Source organism: Saccoglossus kowalevskii, chromosome 9 (genome assembly GCF_978046115.1).
Source record: "Saccoglossus kowalevskii chromosome 9, keSacKowa6.1, whole genome shotgun sequence".
Classification (NCBI taxonomy): Eukaryota; Metazoa; Hemichordata; class Enteropneusta; family Harrimaniidae; genus Saccoglossus; species Saccoglossus kowalevskii.
The window spans coordinates 29,425,435-29,448,992 of NC_140649.1; the positions used below are offsets into that span (position 1 = coordinate 29,425,435).

At 36.6% G+C, this 23,558-nt stretch overlaps 1 protein-coding gene across 2 annotated transcripts in view; it reads right to left on the reverse strand.

Annotated features, from left to right (window-relative positions):
* Positions 1 to 2,410, reverse strand: part of LOC100366412 (nipped-B-like protein A) — a 66,842-nt gene extending 64,432 nt beyond the window's left edge. For both annotated transcript variants that reach the window (XM_085503390.1, XM_078011267.2), the window contains exon 1: positions 2,036 to 2,410. The gene's annotated coding sequence lies outside the window, so the exon portion shown is untranslated. The remainder of the gene's footprint in view (positions 1 to 2,035) is intronic.
* Between the last annotated feature and the right edge of the window lie 21,148 nt (positions 2,411 to 23,558).

A 23,558-nucleotide genomic window follows, 5' to 3' on the forward strand; every position in this document is an offset into this window, starting at 1 on the left:
CGTAAATATCGCACATCGAAAGTTGGATGCTCACCGATTTCATTTCTGATTAGAACTGAACATATTCATCTACATGTTCAGCATAAAAATGACACTATGGAAACACACAATACAAATAAATGAAAGTATATTTAGAAATCCTTTGGTAAGCTTGTGTCAATAAACTACCAGCAAGGTCTTCTGTGGCCAACATCCTGCAGACTAAATCTCAATTTCACACCAAAAACAATAACCGTTGCAAGTTTGTTCTTTTAGTGGTCTGTTGTGTAATCTAGTAGCTACAGTGTAATAATGCACATATAGTTTTTGTCATGTAACTAATAAATAGCCTAAATCTGAAAATAATAAATAACTTATGTTTTTGTATTTTTACTTGTCTAAACCTGTTGTAAACAAAGCTGCACAGCACAAAACACTGTAGATTAGAGTATACACTAGAAACCTATTAAGAACAGTGTTATTACAAGTTAACAGACACTTTATCAAAAGCCCTAACCCTAGATGAAATACCCTAATGGTAACAACACTGTTTTAGAAACAAAAAAGAACTCAATTTTAAAGCGGGAGGGTAGTCCCAAGCGACGATAACACATGCTAAAAACGCAAAGGCTCATGGATAGACGCTTGTTTGTAAACAATGACACGCTATGGCAATCTGACGTATGCGCAGGTGAGCACTCCCCCGCTTTAAGATCAAGTCATTAATGACAGTACAAGAGAAATACAGAAACTGCATTTTTATAGCAAAAATTTGATGTGGCATATGGCTCTGTGATCTTCATCAAACCATGGTGGCAGCAATGTCACACCAAATTACCAGCAATAAATATTTTGATAAAGACAACAGTATTATATTAGTATAAACCATTTTTTAGACAATAAGAGTGATAAACAAAACCATTTTTCAGACAACAAGAGTGATAAACAAAATATACTTGTGGTATTTATAATTCTGTGGGATGTTAAATCGGATATTCCAAAAATAAAAAAAAACTGCTATAGCAAAAATTAACTATTTACAAACATGAGTCTTCCCTTACAATAGAGTACTTGACACTACACTCTGAATATTTAAGCTCAATAGAGTTGTGAATAGGAATGAACATACCGGTATTACACGGAACTATGGTGTACCTACCAGTAAGATTGATCAAGCAGTATAGAGTACCATTTTACACATGTGCAGGGCACTAAAATATATTCTCTGATATTATAAGGGTAAATCAGGTCACCATGGCCGACACAAAACATGCAATGTTTCAGGACCTGCAGACAGCAGTAAATCAAACCACTTCAAATTTTAACAATAAATTCAAAATGTTTAGGAGTGAGCAATCCTGAAGAATAGTGATAATGACTAGACAATGCCAATTCCATCTACTAATTTGAAGCACATGTGTTGTTCAGATGACACAAACATTGGTACTGTAGTAGAAGTTAAACAAGCATTTTGGGATATTTGCTTGATGCGTTCGTTTTGTACGAAAAGATTATTCTTGTTACAACCTGAACCAACCCTCGAAAAACGAGATCAACAAAGGGCAAGAAGACAATAACATATCAAAAACACAGTACGCTGCCGTTTATGTTAGCATTTTGACACAATGTCACAACACTATAGGGTTCGTAGCAAAGTACAATAATATAATTTGGTACTAAATTAACATTTTCTATTTAATTGTTTTCGGTAATATCAACGCTACTATAAACCCACAATTTGTCTACGGGTGCAAATAAACTATAACCTCTGTGCCCATACCAATTTTTGGCCCTGATTTGGCGGGAAATCTCAAGAAGTTTAAATATCAAGCATAAACACTTCCTCCATACATGTATACATTGTTCCCTGTATTTATTCTCAGGTTCTATAACACTTGGACAATTTTCAGAATTTACATTCTACAGAGCATTAAAAGACGGCACTAAAATTTTTTCTGATATTATAATAAAAGAGAATTACTATCATTCAACTAAATTATGGCGTCCAATGAGACTGAATGAGTAATTTTTGATCATATTCCGTCATTACACCTACCTTAGACGAGCTTTGAAATCGCCCGAGATTTCATCGGAGATCGACCATTACAGCCCAACAGCGATTCCTTTTGCGTACAATATGATCCTTACACCACAATGGAACTGAACTGCGTATATATTTGTGACAGATATTAACAAACACCGACAAAATTTCCTTATCCCCACATGTTGGAACAACAATAACCGCGCCAAAAATTACGAGGTCACTTCACTGTTTTGACCCTGACCATCATAGCAGATCAGTGCGCAAAAGCATACTCCGTCAGTATAAATAATTACGTACCAATAAATTCCGAATTTGGATACAGATCGTTCAAAATATTTTTTACCGTCGGGAAAACACAAAACAAACTCTAGTTGTCGCCACTATGTTATACATTAAACGATAGACCTATTTTCTGCAAGTGGAAAGATACAAGATGGCGGCTTTCTGTAAATCCAAATTTTTTTATTCTCGTGAACTTTATTCATGATGATTTATAGCGCCCTCACCCAGCCATGTTCGAATTGCTTTCGTTCATGTTGTTGCGTGAACGTTGATCCCATTCACTGGGTAAAAATTTTACAACTTGCAATTGAAAGAAAATTAGATATATTGTAATTTTACATATTTACAAAGATTTAATTATGACAGCAAAATTAAGACCCATTGAATAATTAGTGTTTGTTCATCACATCAAAAAGTTTTCGAAAAAAATAAGATCACTTTTACATTGGAAGTAAATGTGGATCAAACTTCAATGAGAAAGGCAATTTACAGTTACATCTCAAAAATGTTGTTCAGTCACCTATAGTGAATAAATCATATGTAGTTAAAAGATTGGTATATTTATGGTTGTCACAAATTATTAGTAAATTTTAATATTTATTTTTGATAGGACGATGCTTTGGATGCATTCCTATAGAAATAGTTCCAAAAAGGTTCATTCTTTTGAACAGTTTCATACCGAGTTTAAACCAGCAATTGTAATGTTTTAGGACGACTGCCATTGAACACCCTTAATAAAATTATCAATATTGAAAAAAAAAATGAAACAGTTGAGATATTACATTTTTAGGCATTATAATGAGTATGCATTAACTACCAAATACACATGTTGACGAATTATTTTAGTCATATGTAAATTTAATATATTAGAAATTCCCAATGCAACGATAAATTTAGTCTTTCTATGACACAGATCACCCAATCTAGCAGTAGATCAATATACTAGAAGATGATACACAAAACACGCTAGTCAATATAAACCCTGACACTCCGCACGTTGAGGTGAGGGGGACAAATACAATCCCGAGAGTTGCTGGTATATAAAATACCTTACCCCCTGCAATAACACAAACCATATACTATTGTTCTCTCATTTTTATCTCCAGTTGGGCTATTTCATGAGCAAGTGCTGGACCCCTTCAGGCATCTTTGAACAACACTATACTGAGATAAGTCCTATAGTTCCCTAATATAACCCTGAGGTAGAACAGAGGGGTTGTCGGGGTTTCCATTGACTCAAGCATAACGTTTCTTGATATTTTCACCAAAATAAATACCCAAATTTGTTTCCATAAAGATGAAATTTTTTTACATAGACCACATTTGCTCCATCTTTAGTTTTACAAAATTAATTTATTAAATATTTAATCATTACATAAATACAAGAAAAGGTACATACTGTAGAATACTTTATTTTCGCTTGGAATTTATTTTCGCTATTTTCGCTGAAGGGACGATTCTGTGAAAATAAAATCCAGCGAATATACTTTTTTTCCTATATTTCACATTAAACTCATCGAAAATCAGTGAAAATAAATTCCAAGCAAAACTCCCAAAAAGCCTTTTCAGCAAAAATTAATTCCAGCGAAAATAAAGTATTCCACAGTATTCACTGCATTTCAGGAAAAACTGAAATAAAATAAATGTTAAGCACTACCAACTTTTAGCTACTTCACTTGACAATTTAAATTCATTATAAATACATTTATTGTAACTTCCACATAAAATATCATGCATTTATCAAGTCTAGTATTGTCGCTTTATTAAAGGTGTATTATCTGTTAAAAGACTTATTTAAAGACTTTAACATATTTAGTAAAATGAGCCACGAGTTGGAATCAGCAGTTATGGTGTTCATGAACCTGACTTACTTCATTTTTATCTGGAATACATAAAATCCAGATATGCAATACTGTTTTGAATCCTGCTTTATAATAAGGAAACCAAAGGACAAGACAGCTAAGAAGTGGGTGCTTATCACACAAATCTCCCGACTTGCTTCACATTTTGATTAATGAGGCTAGAAAAACATTTCGTGTGTGATTTGATGAACATTTTTGACGTCCTAAGATGGTGAACACTCACCAGCCAAATCTACACAATTGCTTGTCAATGTTTTGGCTGTTTGCTTACAATTTCTGACCCAGATAACTTGGAAATATCGTAATTGTTGCATTTGTTACATGTCACATGCTACTCCATACATGAAATGCTATAACAGCTTTAAAGCATTTAACACAATGAAAGTACAAAATAACAGTGTTTTATTTGTATTTTTGCACAAACAAGTTTTTTTTAGTACACATTACATAACACTGTTAACAATGTCTTAATAATAGTTAATAATAATGTTAAGTTTGAAGATAAAAATACAAATATATCACAAAATAATCAGAATTAATTCATTAAGTCATTGACAATGCATAATATTGTATTGTCACAATCACGTTACTGTATTTTCTCTATTAGTCATGCATACTATTACATAAATGAAAGAGGTGTATCTATTATCAAAATAAGTTAGATAATGATCCAATATTCAATAAATGCAGATGTACTTCTAAAAGAGCAAATATGAGATATTTAATCATAGTCTAGAATATTAGTACAAAGTACTTGAACATTGACACCATAATAAGATAAACTATGCACCTACATTTAGGTATATTCTCAGAAATGGTTTAGAACTTCAGTACAAGTTTAAAATATTATTAACGCAACACAAATGAACAGAAGAGGGTTTTCATTCAAGACACACTATTGTCATGAATTAGTTGTTTTTAAATTCACTAATTTCTGCTATCAAATCCACTAAAGATCCATTTTTTGCAGTTTTGTAATGTAATTTGTTATGATTCAGGGCATACTACTCATCACAGAAATGTTGACAGGAACAATACATTGCAGCATAATTTCACTACTTTTGAATAGCATGTAGTTTTTGGAGAACACAGGAAAGCTTTTCTCCCTCCATAAGCAATGGTGCAATAAGCAATTTTCCACTTCTTGTAAACGAACAGTTTATTCTACAGACGTTTCCAATTTCCTACTGTCAATCAATAGGGTTGAAGAACAAACTACACCCTGTAAACACATGGATTGAAGTGAGTCAATATATTGTACAGTCGTGCTGTACACTTCACTTAATCAGATGTGTTTTCAGGTTCTGTCATATGTGCCCATGTTTTTCCAATACTCATAGATACTTTCAATGGCACCTGTAATAAAGACAACATGTATTATTTCACTTATAATATATTGAGGGAGAATCAAGTTGGCATCCTGTAAAATACAACTAAAGTAAAGATTGAGAAAATAAACGTATTTGGTGGTACACCTTGGTGACATTATGATGGTGCATAACAGACTTTCACGGTGCATTGTATACTCTTATGGGACATTATATAATCCCATGATGCATTGCATACTCCCATGGGGCATTGCACACTCACATGGTACACAATGCACCATGGATTCATTAATAGAGAAATATTCATATATTATATTTTTTCTTCAATCATATTTTCAATCATAGTACAGCTACACACATGAACTAACACCAATGCATAATGTATTTATTGGTGTTATAGATGATGTTGAAGTCAGATAACTTAGCTGCAACATAATCCTTGTTTGTTGGTTGTTCTGTTTCCAGTTTATGTACTTAGAAATCTCTAAACACACTGGCAATTTATCATAATAATTGCTTCATAAAATCACTGTTGTAATATTCATAGTCATATTTATCCAATTTGAGACTATTCAGCGAGCTAAAAAGCATTAAAAAATGATTTGACTGAAACTTGATAGAAACTGTTTACATTAATCTTCTCACCACCAGTTCCTTCTTTTCATCACAAATTCACAAAATAGTCCTGTTTATAGTTTGCACTTTCCTTCAGAGGATTCGGACGAAAAAAAAAAATTTTGAGTAAAAACTGAAAGTTGACTAAAATTTTGTCTGTTTGCTCCAAAATTAGGGTTCACTTTCAGAAATATTAAAGAATATGATAAAAAAAGTGCAGAAAAATTTGGGCAAGAAAGTCTGATGGTAAAAAGGTTAACAGCTGAACTTGAAATTACTTTAATTAGAGTATTTTATATGTACATTGAGTAATACAATGTAACCTCAATATAATGAACACCGTTATAATGAATTTCCTGATATAATGAACACATAGCGTGTCTCCCGTTCACTACAAACTATTATGTGCTTCAGTATAGTGAACATTTCACTATAACAAACTAATTGTATGTCCCCCAAAGAGTTCGTTATAACGAGGCTACAGTGTATTAGTAAATTGACCCAAACAAATTCTAAAAAGAAATAAAATACCTTTAAATGAACTTTGTCACCACATAATTCTTCACATGATTCCATAACAGACTTCACAATATCTAAAGAATGGTAAAGTCTATAATCACTGACCTTCGCATTGAATAGATTACTAACATTGATGAACATGTACTGTAGAATACTTTATTTTCGCTTGGAATTTATTTTTGCTATTTTCGCTGATGGGAGGATTCCGTGAAAATACAATCCAGCGAATATACTTTTTTTCATATATTTCACATTAAACTCATCAAAAATCAGTGAAAATAAATTCCATACAAAACGCTCAAAATGCCTTTTCAGTGAAAATTAATTCCAGCGAAAATAAACTATTCCACAGTATTTAGATCAGCACTGATGCTCATTTTTTAATAGTTGGAAGGTCTCCTACATTATATATTAAGTCATTTATAAGTAATCTGGATCAGAATTCCCAAGTTGAGTGGAAGCATGGTACATGTATATACAAAGCACAACCTGTCAATAAACAAGCTGCTCTCTGATTGGTCTGACTGTTAGGTGTTAAGCAGCCAATCAGGTACAATCCTTTATTAAAGTACTAGTAGCTTTGCATTGACTCAAATTCACTTGGCCAATCATTACTGCAGATTCACATATGATTGAGTTTTCAACAATTCATCACATTCTGACTACAGGTAACTATTGATCACTGCAATTGTTATACGTAAACTGTAGATGCAAATATTAACCATGTATACCTGTCACAGAGTGGATGTTGTCATCTGTTACTTCCAGTAAGAGCTCATCATGTATCTGATACAATAACCTGCAGTGTTTATTAGAAATTACACATTATAACATATAATGTATACAACAATGAATGAGATATAAATCATTGGTTACTATTGCAAGGGTTGATCCAATGAAGTAACAAGAAGGTACATACTCTCACCATAATGTAGATTAGTTCAGAGTATGTCAAGTATTGTGCTTTTGTGACTGAAATGGTTACACAAAAACGTTGTCTACATACAGCGTCCAGGTAAAACTACATTGCATCACATTGTCTACATACAGCGTCCAGGTAAAACTACATTGCATCACACTGTCTACAGACGGCATCCAGGTAAAACTACATTGCATCACATTGTCTACAGACGGCATCCAGGTAAAACTACATTGCATCACATTATCTACAGACGGCATCCAGGTAAAACTACATTGCATTTCATTGTCTACAGAAAGCGTCCAGGTAAAACTACATTGCATCACATTGTCTACAGACAGCATCCATGAAAACTACATTGCATCACATTGTCTACAGACAGCATCCATGAAAACTACATTGCATCACATTGTCTACATACAGCATCTAGGTAAAACTACATTGCATCACATTGTCTACATACAGCATCCAGGTAAAACTGCATTGCATCACATTGTCTACATACAGCATCCATGTAAAACTACATTGCATCACATTGTCTACAGACAGCATCCAGGTAAAACTACATTGCATCACATTGTCTACAAACAGCATCCAGGTAAAACTACATTGCATCACACTGTCTACAGACGGCATCCAGGTAAAACTACATTGCATCACATTGTCTACAGACGGCATCCAGGAACAACTACATTGCATCACATTATCTACAGACGGCATCCAGGTAAAACTACATTGCATCTCATTGTCTACAGAAAGCGTCCAGGTAAAACTACATTGCATCACATTGTCTACAGACAGCATCCATGAAAACTACATTGCATCACATTGTCTACAGACAGCATCCATGAAAACTACATTGCATCACATTGTCTACATACAACATCTAGGTAAAACTACATTGCATCACATTGTCTACATACAGCATCCAGGTAAAACTGCATTGCATCACATTGTCTACATACAGCATCCAGGTAAAACTGCATTGCATCACATTGTCTACAGACAGCATCCATGAAAACTACATTGCATCACATTGTCTACAGACAGCATCCATGAAAACTACATTGCATCACATTGTCTACATACAGCATCTAGGTAAAACTACATTGCATCACATTGTCTACATACAGCATCCAGGTAAAACTGCATTGCATCACATTGTCTACATACAGCATCCATGTAAAACTACATTGCATCACATTGTCTACAGACAGCATCCAGGTAAAACTACATTGCATCACATTGTCTACAAACAGCATCCAGGTAAAACTACATTGCATCACACTGTCTACAGACGGCATCCAGGTAAAACTACATTGCATCACATTGTCTACAGACGGCATCCAGGTACAACTACATTGCATCACATTATCTACAGACGGCATCCAGGTAAAACTACATTGCATCTCATTGTCTACAGAAAGCGTCCAGGTAAAACTACATTGCATCACATTGTCTACAGACAGCATCCAGGTAAAACTACATTGCATCACACTGTCTACAAACAGCATCCAGGTAAAACTACATTGCATCACATTGTCTACATACAGCATCCAGGTAAAACTACATTGCATCACATTGTCTACAGACGGCATCCAGGCAAAACTACATTGCATCACATTGTCTACAGACGGCATCCAGGTAAAACTACATTGCATCTCATTGTCTACAGAAAGCGTCCAGGTAAAACTACATTGCATCACAATGTCCACAGAAAGCGTCCAGGTAAAACTACATTGCATCACATTGTCTACAGACAGCATCCATGAAAACTACATTGCATCACATTGTCTACATACAGCATCTAGGTAAAACTACATTGCATCACATTGTCTACATACAGCATCCAGGTAAAACTGCATTGCATCACATTGTCTACATACAGCATCCATGTAAAACTACATTGCATCACATTGTCTACAGACAGCATCCAGGTAAAACTACATTGCATCACATTGTCTACATACAGCATCCAGGTAAAACTACATTGCATAACATTGTCTACATACAGCATCCAGGTAAAACTACATTGCATCACATTGTCTACATACAGCATCCAGGTAGAACTACATTGCATCACATTGTCTACATACAGCATCCAGGTAAAACTACATTGCATCACATTGTCTACATACAGCATCCAGGTAGAACAACATTGTATCACATTGTCTACATACAGCATCCAGGTAAAACTACATTGCATCACATTGTCTACATACAGCATCCAGGTAAAACTACATTGCATCACATTGTCTACATACAGCATCCAGGTAAAACTACATTGCATCACATTGTCTACATACAGCATCCAGGTAAAACTACATTGTATCACATTGTCTACATACAGCATCCAGGTAAAACTACATTGCATCACATTGTCTACATACAGCATCCAGGTAAAACTACATTGCATCACATTGTCTACATACAGCATCCAGGTAAAACTGCATTGAATCACATTGTCTACATACAGCATCCCGGTAAAACTACATTGCATCACATTGTCTACATACAGCATCCCGGTAAAACTACATTGCATCACATTGTCTACATACAGCATCCCGGTAAAACTACATTGCATCACATTGTCTACATACAGCATCCAGGTAAAACTGCATTGCATCACATTGTCTACATACAGCATCCAGGTAAAACTGCATTGCATCACATTGTCTACAGACAGCATCCATGAAAACTACATTGCATCACATTGTCTACAGACAGCATCCATGAAAACTACATTGCATCACATTGTCTACATACAGCATCTAGGTAAAACTACATTGCATCACATTGTCTACATACAGCATCCAGGTAAAACTGCATTGCATCACATTGTCTACATACAGCATCCATGTAAAACTACATTGCATCACATTGTCTACAGACAGCATCCAGGTAAAACTACATTGCATCACATTGTCTACAAACAGCATCCAGGTAAAACTACATTGCATCACACTGTCTACAGACGGCATCCAGGTAAAACTACATTGCATCACATTGTCTACAGACGGCATCCAGGTACAACTACATTGCATCACATTATCTACAGACGGCATCCAGGTAAAACTACATTGCATCTCATTGTCTACAGAAAGCGTCCAGGTAAAACTACATTGCATCACATTGTCTACAGACAGCATCCAGGTAAAACTACATTGCATCACACTGTCTACAAACAGCATCCAGGTAAAACTACATTGCATCACATTGTCTACATACAGCATCCAGGTAAAACTACATTGCATCACATTGTCTACAGACGGCATCCAGGCAAAACTACATTGCATCACATTGTCTACAGACGGCATCCAGGTAAAACTACATTGCATCTCATTGTCTACAGAAAGCGTCCAGGTAAAACTACATTGCATCACAATGTCCACAGAAAGCGTCCAGGTAAAACTACATTGCATCACATTGTCTACAGACAGCATCCATGAAAACTACATTGCATCACATTGTCTACATACAGCATCTAGGTAAAACTACATTGCATCACATTGTCTACATACAGCATCCAGGTAAAACTGCATTGCATCACATTGTCTACATACAGCATCCAGGTAAAACTACATTGCATAACATTGTCTACATACAGCATCCAGGTAAAACTACATTGCATCACATTGTCTACATACAGCATCCAGGTAGAACTACATTGCATCACATTGTCTACATACAGCATCCAGGTAAAACTACATTGCATCACATTGTCTACATACAGCATCCAGGTAGAACAACATTGTATCACATTGTCTACATACAGCATCCAGGTAAAACTACATTGCATCACATTGTCTACATACAGCATCCAGGTAAAACTACATTGCATCACATTGTCTACATACAGCATCCAGGTAAAACTACATTGCATCACATTGTCTACATACAGCATCCAGGTAAAACTACATTGTATCACATTGTCTACATACAGCATCCAGGTAAAACTACATTGCATCACATTGTCTACATACAGCATCCAGGTAAAACTACATTGCATCACATTGTCTACATACAGCATCCAGGTAAAACTGCATTGAATCACATTGTCTACATACAGCATCCCGGTAAAACTACATTGCATCACATTGTCTACATACAGCATCCCGGTAAAACTACATTGCATCACATTGTCTACATACAGCATCCCGGTAAAACTACATTGCATCACATTGTCTACATACAGCATCCAGGTAAAACTGCATTGCATCACATTGTCTACATACAGCATCCAGGTAAAACTGCATTGCATCACATTGTCTACAGACAGCATCCATGAAAACTACATTGCATCACATTGTCTACAGACAGCATCCATGAAAACTACATTGCATCACATTGTCTACATACAGCATCTAGGTAAAACTACATTGCATCACATTGTCTACATACAGCATCCAGGTAAAACTGCATTGCATCACATTGTCTACATACAGCATCCATGTAAAACTACATTGCATCACATTGTCTACAGACAGCATCCAGGTAAAACTACATTGCATCACATTGTCTACAAACAGCATCCAGGTAAAACTACATTGCATCACACTGTCTACAGACGGCATCCAGGTAAAACTACATTGCATCACATTGTCTACAGACGGCATCCAGGTACAACTACATTGCATCACATTATCTACAGACGGCATCCAGGTAAAACTACATTGCATCTCATTGTCTACAGAAAGCGTCCAGGTAAAACTACATTGCATCACATTGTCTACAGACAGCATCCAGGTAAAACTACATTGCATCACACTGTCTACAAACAGCATCCAGGTAAAACTACATTGCATCACATTGTCTACATACAGCATCCAGGTAAAACTACATTGCATCACATTGTCTACAGACGGCATCCAGGCAAAACTACATTGCATCACATTGTCTACAGACGGCATCCAGGTAAAACTACATTGCATCTCATTGTCTACAGAAAGCGTCCAGGTAAAACTACATTGCATCACAATGTCCACAGAAAGCGTCCAGGTAAAACTACATTGCATCACATTGTCTACAGACAGCATCCATGAAAACTACATTGCATCACATTGTCTACATACAGCATCTAGGTAAAACTACATTGCATCACATTGTCTACATACAGCATCCAGGTAAAACTGCATTGCATCACATTGTCTACATACAGCATCCATGTAAAACTACATTGCATCACATTGTCTACAGACAGCATCCAGGTAAAACTACATTGCATCACATTGTCTACATACAGCATCCAGGTAAAACTACATTGCATAACATTGTCTACATACAGCATCCAGGTAAAACTACATTGCATCACATTGTCTACATACAGCATCCAGGTAGAACTACATTGCATCACATTGTCTACATACAGCATCCAGGTAAAACTACATTGCATCACATTGTCTACATACAGCATCCAGGTAGAACAACATTGTATCACATTGTCTACATACAGCATCCAGGTAAAACTACATTGCATCACATTGTCTACATACAGCATCCAGGTAAAACTACATTGCATCACATTGTCTACATACAGCATCCAGGTAAAACTACATTGCATCACATTGTCTACATACAGCATCCAGGTAAAACTACATTGTATCACATTGTCTACATACAGCATCCAGGTAAAACTACATTGCATCACATTGTCTACATACAGCATCCAGGTAAAACTACATTGCATCACATTGTCTACATACAGCATCCAGGTAAAACTGCATTGAATCACATTGTCTACATACAGCATCCCGGTAAAACTACATTGCATCACATTGTCTACATACAGCATCCCGGTAAAACTACATTGCATCACATTGTCTACATACAGCATCCCGGTAAAACTACATTGCATCACATTGTCTACATACAGCATCCAGGTAAAACTGCATTGCATCACATTGTCTACATACAGCATCCAGGTAAAACTGCATTGCATCACATTGTCTACAGACAGCATCCATGAAAACTACATTGCATCACATTGTCTACAGACAGCATCCATGAAAACTACATTGCATCACATTGTCTACATACAGCATCTAGGTAAAACTACATTGCATCACATTGTCTACATACAGCATCCAGGTAAAACTGCATTGCATCACATTGTCTACATACAGCATCCATGTAAAACTACATTGCATCACATTGTCTACAGACAGCATCCAGGTAAAACTACATTGCATCACATTGTCTACAAACAGCATCCAGGTAAAACTACATTGCATCACACTGTCTACAGACGGCATCCAGGTAAAACTACATTGCATCACATTGTCTACAGACGGCATCCAGGTACAACTACATTGCATCACATTATCTACAGACGGCATCCAGGTAAAACTACATTGCATCTCATTGTCTACAGAAAGCGTCCAGGTAAAACTACATTGCATCACATTGTCTACAGACAGCATCCAGGTAAAACTACATTGCATCACACTGTCTACAAACAGCATCCAGGTAAAACTACATTGCATCACATTGTCTACATACAGCATCCAGGTAAAACTACATTGCATCACATTGTCTACAGACGGCATCCAGGCAAAACTACATTGCATCACATTGTCTACAGACGGCATCCAGGTAAAACTACATTGCATCACAATGTCCACAGAAAGCGTCCAGGTAAAACTACATTGCATCACATTGTCTACAGACAGCATCCATGAAAACTACATTGCATCACATTGTCTACATACAGCATCTAGGTAAAACTACATTGCATCACATTGTCTACATACAGCATCCTGGTAAAACTACATTGCATCACATTGTCTACATACAGCATCCAGGTAAAACTGCATTGCATCACATTGTCTACATACAGCATCCATGTAAAACTACATTGCATCATATTGTCTACAGACAGCATCCAGGTAAAACTACATTGCATCACATTGTCTACATACAGCATCCAGGTAAAACTACATTGCATAACATTGTCTACATACAGCATCCAGGTAAAACTACATTGCATCACATTGTCTACATACAGCATCCAGGTAGAACTACATTGCATCACATTGTCTACATACAGCATCCAGGTAAAACTACATTGCATCACATTGTCTACATACAGCATCCAGGTAGAACAACATTGTATCACATTGTCTACATACAGCATCCAGGTAAAACTACATTGCATCACATTGTCTACATACAGCATCCAGGTAAAACTACATTGCATCACATTGTCTACATACAGCATCCAGGTAAAACTACATTGCATCACATTGTCTACATACAGCATCCAGGTAAAACTACATTGTATCACATTGTCTACATACAGCATCCAGGTAAAACTACATTGCATCACATTGTCTACATACAGCATCCAGGTAAAACTACATTGCATCACATTGTCTACATACAGCATCCAGGTAAAACTGCATTGAATCACATTGTCTACATACAGCATCCCGGTAAAACTACATTGCATCACATTGTCTACATACAGCATCCCGGTAAAACTACATTGCATCACATTGTCTACATACAGCATCCCGGTAAAACTACATTGTATCACATTGTCTACATACAGCATCCAGGTAAAACTACATTGTATCACATTGTCAACATACAGCATCCAGGTAAAACTACATTGCATCACATTGTCTACATACAGCATCCAGGTAAAACTACATTGCATCACATTGTCTACATACAGCATCCATGTAAAACTACATTGCATCACATTGTCTACAGACAACATCCAGGTAAAACTACATTGCATCACATTATCTACAAACGGCATCCAGGTAAAACTACATTGCATTTCATTGTCTACAGAAAGCGTCCAGGTAAAACTACATTGCATCACATTGTCTACAGACAGCATCCATGAAAACTACATTGCATCACATTGTCTACAGACAGCATCCATGAAAACTACATTGCATCACATTGTCTACATACAGCATCTAGGTAAAACTACATTGCATCACATTGTCTACATACAGCATCCAGGTAAAACTGCATTGCATCACATTGTCTACATACAGCATCCATGTAAAACTACATTGCATCACATTGTCTACAGACAGCATCCAGGTAAAACTACATTGCATCACATTGTCTACAAACAGCATCCAGGTAAAACTACATTGCATCACACTGTCTACAGACGGCATCCAGGTAAAACTACATTGCATCACATTGTCTACATACGGCATCCAGGTACAACTACATTGCATCACATTATCTACAGACGGCATCCAGGTAAAACTACATTGCATCTCATTGTCTACAGAAAGCGTCCAGGTAAAACTACATTGCATCACATTGTCTACAGACAGCATCCAGGTAAAACTACATTGCATCACACTGTCTACAAACAGCATCCAGGTAAAACTACATTGCATCACATTGTCTACATACAGCATCCAGGTAAAACTACATTGCATCACATTGTCTACAGACGGCATCCAGGCAAAACTACATTGCATCACATTGTCTACAGACGGCATCCAGGCAAAACTACATTGCATCACATTGTCTACAGACGGCATCCAGGTAAAACTACATTGCATCTCATTGTCTACAGAAAGCGTCCAGGTAAAACTACATTGCATCACAATGTCCACAGAAAGCGTCCAGGTAAAACTACATTGCATCACATTGTCTACAGACAGCATCCATGAAAACTACATTGCATCACATTGTATACATACAGCATCTAGGTAAAACTACATTGCATCATATTGTCTACATACAGCATCCAGGTAAAACTGCATTGCATCACATTGTCTACATACAGCATCCATGTAAAACTACATTGCATCACATTGTCTACAGACAGCATCCAGGTAAAACTACATTGCATCACATTGTCTACATACAGCATCCAGGTTAAACTACATTGCATAACATTGTCTACATACAGCATCCAGGTAAAACTACATTGCATCACATTGTCTACATACAGCATCCAGGTAGAACTACATTGCATCACATTGTCTACATACAGCATCCAGGTAAAACTACATTGCATCACATTGTCTACATACAGCATCCAGGTAGAACAACATTGTATCACATTGTCTACATACAGCATCCAGGTAAAACTACATTGCATCACATTGTCTACATACAGCATCCAGGTAAAACTACATTGTATCACATTGTCTACATACAGCATCCAGGTAAAACTACATTGCATCACATTGTCTACATACAGCATCCAGGTAAAACTACATTGCATCACATTGTCTACATACAGCATCCAGGTAAAACTGCATTGAATCACATTGTCTACATACAGCATCCCGGTAAAACTACATTGCATCACATTGTCTACATACAGCATCCCGGTAAAACTACATTGCATCACATTGTCTACATACAGCATCCCGGTAAAACTACATTGTATCACATTGTCTACATACAGCATCCAGGTAAAACTACATTGTGTCACATTGTCAACATACAGCATCCAGGTAAAACTACATTGCATCACATTGTCTACATACAGCATCCTGGCAAATCTATACATTGCATCACATTGTCTACATACAGCATCCAGTTAAAACTACATTGCATCACATCGTCTACATACAGCATCCAGTTAAAACAACATTGTATCACATTGTCTACATACAGCATCCAGGTAAAACTACATTGCATCACATTGTCTGCATACAGCATCCAGGTAAAACTACATTGCATCACATTGTCTACATACAGCATCCAGTTAAAACAACATTGTATCACATTGTCTATATACAGCATCCAGGTAAAACTACATTGCATCACATTGTCTACATACAGCATCAATGTAAAACTACAGTGCATCACATTGTCCTCATCCAGCATCCAGGTAAAACTACATTGCATCACATTGTCTACATACAGTATCAATGTAAAACTACATTGCATCACATTGTCTACATACAGCATCCAGTTAAAACTACAGTGCATCACATTGTCTACATACAGCATCAATGTAAAACTACATTGCATCACATTGTCTACATACAGCATCCAGGTAAAACTACAGTGCATAACATTGTCCTCATCCAGCATCCAGGTAAAACTACATTGCATCACATTGTCTACATACAGCATCAATGTAAAAATACATTGCATCACATTGTCTACATACAGCATCCCGGTAAAACTACATTGTATCACATTGTCTACATACAGCATCCAGGTAAAACTGCATTGTATCACATTGTCTACATAGAGCATCCAGGTAAAACTACATTGCATCACATTGTCTACATACAGCATCCAGGTAAAACTACATTGCATCACATTGTCTACATACAGCATCCAGGTAAAACTACATTGTATCACATTGTCTACATACAGCATCCAGGTAAAACTACATTGCATCACATTGTCTACATACAGCATCCAGGTAAAACTACATTGCACCACATTGTCTACATACAGCATCCAGTTAAAACAACATTGTATCACATTGTCTACATACAGCATCCAGGTAAAACTACATTGCATCACATTGTCTACATACAGCATCCAGGTAAAACTACATTGCATCACATTGTCTACATACAGCATCAATGTAAAACTACAGTGCACCACATTGTCCTCATCCAGCATCCAGGTAAAACTACAGTGCATCACATTGTCTACATACAGCATCAATGTAAAAGTACATTGCATCACATTGTCTACATACAGCATCCAGTTAAAACAACATTGTATCACATTGTCTACATACAGCATCCAGGTAAAACTACATTGCATCACATTGTCTACATACAGCATCCAGGTAAAACTACATTGCATCACATTGTCTACATACAGCATCCAGTTGAAACAACATTGTATCACATTGTCTACATACAGCATCCAGGTAAAACTACATTGCATCACATTGTCTACATACAGCATCCAGGTAAAACTACATTGCATCACATTGTCTACATACAGCATACAGGTAAAACTACATTGCATCAAATTGTCTACATACAGCATCAATGTAAAACTACAGTGCATCACATTGTCCCCATCCAGCATCCAGGTAAAACTACATTGCATCACATTGTCTACATACAGCATCCAGGTAAAACTACATTGTATCACATTGTCTACATACAGCATCCAGGTAAAACTACATTGCATCACATTGTCTACATACAGCATCCAGGTAAAACTACATTGCATCACATTGTCTACATACAGCATCAATGTAAAACTACAGTGCATCACATTGTCCCCATCCAGCATCCAGGTAAAACTACATTGCATCACATTGTCTACATACAGCATCAATGTAAAACTACATTGCATCACATTGTCTACATACAACATCCAGTTAAAACTACAGTGCATCACATTGTCTACATACAACATCCAGTTAAAACTACAGTGCATCACATTGTCTACATACAGCATCAATGTAAAACTACATTGCATCACATTGTCTACATACAGCATCCAGGTAAAACTACAGTGCATCACACTGTCCTCATCCAGCATCCAGGTAAAACTACATTGCATCACATTGTCTACATACAGCATCAATGTAAAACTACAGTGCATCACATTGTCTACATACAGCATCAATGTAAAACTACAGTGCATCACATTGTCTACATACAGCATCCCAGTAAAACTACATTGTATCACATTGTCTACATACAGCATCCAGGTAAAACTACATTGCATCACATTGTCTACATACAGCATCCAGGTAAAACTACATTGCATCACATTGTCTACATACAGCATACAGGTAAAACTACAGTGCATCACATTGTCTACATACAGCATCAATGTAAAACTACATTGCATCACATTGTCTACATACAGCATCAATGTAAAACTACAGTGCATCACATTGTCCTCATCCAGCATCCAGGTAAAACTACATTGCATCACATTGTGTACATACAGCATCAATTTAAAACTACATTGCATCACATTGTCTACATACAGCATCCAGGTAAAACTACAGTGCATCACATTGTCTACATACAGCATCCAGGTAAAACTACATTGTATCACATTGTCTACATACAGCATCCAGGTAAAACTACATTGCATCACATTGTCTACATACAGCATCAATGTAAAACTACAGTGCATCACATTGTCTACATACAGCATCAATGTAAAACTACAGTGCATCACATTGTCTACATACAGCATCCAGTTAAAACAACATTGTATCACATTGTCTACATACAGCATCCAGGTAAAACTACATTGCATCACATTGTCTACATACAGCATCCAGGTAAAACTACATTGCATCACATTGTCTACATACAGCATCAATGTAAAACTACAGTGCATCACATTGTCCTCATCCAGCATCCAGGTAAAACTACATTGCATCACATTGTCTACATACAGCATCAATGTAAAAGTACATTGCATCACATTGTCTACATACAGCATCCAGTTAAAACAACATTGTATCACATTGTCTACATACAGCATCCAGGTAAAACTACATTGCATCACATTGTCTACATACAGCATCCAGGTAAAACTACATTGCATCACATTGTCTACATACAGCATCAATGTAAAACTACAGTGCATCACATTGTCCTCATCCAGCATCCAGGTAAAACTACATTGCATCACATTGTCTACATACAGCATCAATGTAAAAGTACATTGCATCACATTGTCTACATACAGCATCCAGTTAAAACAACATTGTATCACATTGTCTACATACAGCATCCAGTTAAAACAACATTGTAAAACTACATTGCATCACATTGTCTACAAAACTACATTGCATCACATTGTCTACATACAGCATCCAGGTAAAACTACATTGCATCACATTGTCTACATACAGCATCAATGTAAAACTACAGTGCATCACATTGTCCCCATCCAGCATCCAGGTAAAACTACATTGCATCACATTGTCTACATACAGCATCAATGTAAAACTACATTGCATCACATTGTCTACATACAGCATCCAGTTAAAACTACAGTGCATCACATTGTCTACATACAGCATCAATGTAAAACTACATTGCATCACATTGTCTACATACAGCATCCAGTTAAAACTACAGTGCATCACATTGTCTACATACAGCATCAATGTAAAACTACATTGCATCACATTGTCTACATACAGCATCAATGTAAAACTACAGTGCATCACATTGTCCTCATCCAGCATCCAGGTAAAACTACATTGCATCACATTGTGTACATACAGCATCAATTTAAAACTACATTGCATCACATTGTCTACATACAGCATCCAGGTAAAACTACAGTGCATCACATTGTCTACATACAGCATCCAGGTAAAACTACATTGTATCACATTGTCTACATACAGCATCCAGGTAAAACTACATTGCATCACATTGTCTACATACAGCATCAATGTAAAACTACAGTGCATCACATTGTCTACATACAGCATCAATGTAAAACTACAGTGCATCACATTGTCTACATACAGCATCCCGGTAAAACTACATTGTATCACATTGACGACATACAGCATCCAGGTAAAACTACATTGTATCACATTGTCTACATACAGCATCCAGGTAAAACTACATTGCATCACATCGTCTACATACAGCATCCAATTAAAACAACATTGTATCACATTGTCTACATACAGCATCCAATTAAAACAACATTGTATCACATTGTCTACATACAGCATCCAGGTAAAACTACAGTGCATCACATTGTCTACATACAGCATCCTGGCAAATCTATACATTGCATCACATTGTCTACATACAGCATCCAGTTAAAACTACATTGGATCACATTGTCTATATACAGCATCCCGGTAAAACTACATTGTATCGCATTGTCTACATACAGCATTCAGGTAAAACTACATTGTATCACATTGTCTACATACAGCATCCAGGTAAAACTACATTGCATCACATTGTCTACATACAGCATCCAGGTAAAACTACAGTGCATCACATTGTCTACATACAGCATCAATGTAAAACTAAAGTGCATCACATTGTCTACATACAGCATCCCGGTAAAACTACATTGTATCACATTGTCTACATACCGCATCCAGGTAAAACTACATTGCATCACATTGTCTACATACAGCATCCAGGTAAAACTACATTGCATCACATTGTCTACATACAGCATACAGGTAAAACTACAGTGCATCACATTGTCTACATACAGCATCAATGTAAAACTACATTGCATCACATTGTCTACATACATCATCAATGTAAAACTACAGTGCATCACATTGTCCTCATCCAGCATCCAGGTAAAACTACATTGCATCACATTGTCTACATACAGCATCCAGGTAAAACTACATTGCATCACATTGTCTACATACAGCATCCAGGTAAAACTACATTGCATCACATTGTCTACATACAGCATCCAGTTAAAACAACATTGTATCACATTGTCTACATACAGCATCCAGGTAAAACTACATTGCATCACATTGTCTACATACAGCATCCAGGTAAAACTACATTGCATCACATTGTCTACATACAGCATCCAGGTAAAACTACATTGCATCACATTGTCTACATACAGCATCAATGTAAAACTACAGTGCATCACATTGTCCTCATCCAGCATCCAGGTAAAACTACATTGCATCACATTGTCTACATACAGCATCAATGTAAAACTACATTGCATCACATTGTCTACATACAGCATCAATGTAAAACTACAGTGCATCACATTGTCCTCATCCAGCATCCAGGTAAAACTACATTGCATCACATTGTGTACATACAGCATCAATTTAAAACTACATTGCATCACATTGTCTACATACAGCATCCAGGTAAAACTACAGTGCATCACATTGTCTACATACAGCATCCAGGTAAAACTACATTGTATCACATTGTCTACATACAGCATCCAGGTAAAACTACATTGCATCACATTGTCTACATACAGCATCAATGTAAAACTACAGTGCATCACATTGTCTACATACAGCATCCCGGTAAAACTACATTGTATCACATTGACGACATACAGCATCCAGGTAAAACTACATTGTATCACATTGTCTACATACAGCATCCAGGTAAAACTACATTGCATCACATCGTCTACATACAGCATCCAATTAAAACAACATTGTATCACATTGTCTACATACAGCATCCAGGTAAAACTACAGTGCATCACATTGTCTACATACAGCATCCTGGCAAATCTATACATTGCATCACATTGTCTACATACAGCATCCAGTTAAAACTACATTGGATCACATTGTCTATATACAGCATCCCGGTAAAACTACATTGTATCGCATTGTCTACATACAGCATTCAGGTAAAACTACATTGTATCACATTGTCTACATACAGCATCCAGGTAAAACTACATTGCATCACATTGTCTACATACAGCATCCAGGTAAAACTACAGTGCATCACATTGTCTACATACAGCATCAATGTAAAACTAAAGTGCATCACATTGTCTACATACAGCATCCCGGTAAAACTACATTGTATCACATTGTCTACATACCGCATCCAGGTAAAACTACATTGCATCACATTGTCTACATACAGCATCCAGGTAAAACTACATTGCATCACATTGTCTACATACAGCATACAGGTAAAACTACAGTGCATCACATTGTCTACATACAGCATCAATGCAAAACTACATTGCATCACATTGTCTACATACAGCATCAATGTAAAACTACAGTGCATCACATTGTCCTCATCCAGCATCCAGGTAAAACTACATTGCATCACATTGTCTACATACAGCATCCAGGTAAAACTACATTGCATCACATTGTCTACATACAGCATCCAGGTAAAACTACATTGCATCACATTGTCTACATACAGCATCCAGTTAAAACAACATTGTATCACATTGTCTACATACAGCATCCAGGTAAAACTACATTGCATCACATTGTCTACATACAGCATCCAGGTAAAACTACATTGCATCACATTGTCTACATACAGCATCAATGTAAAACTACAGTGCATCACATTGTCCTCATCCAGCATCCAGGTAAAACTACA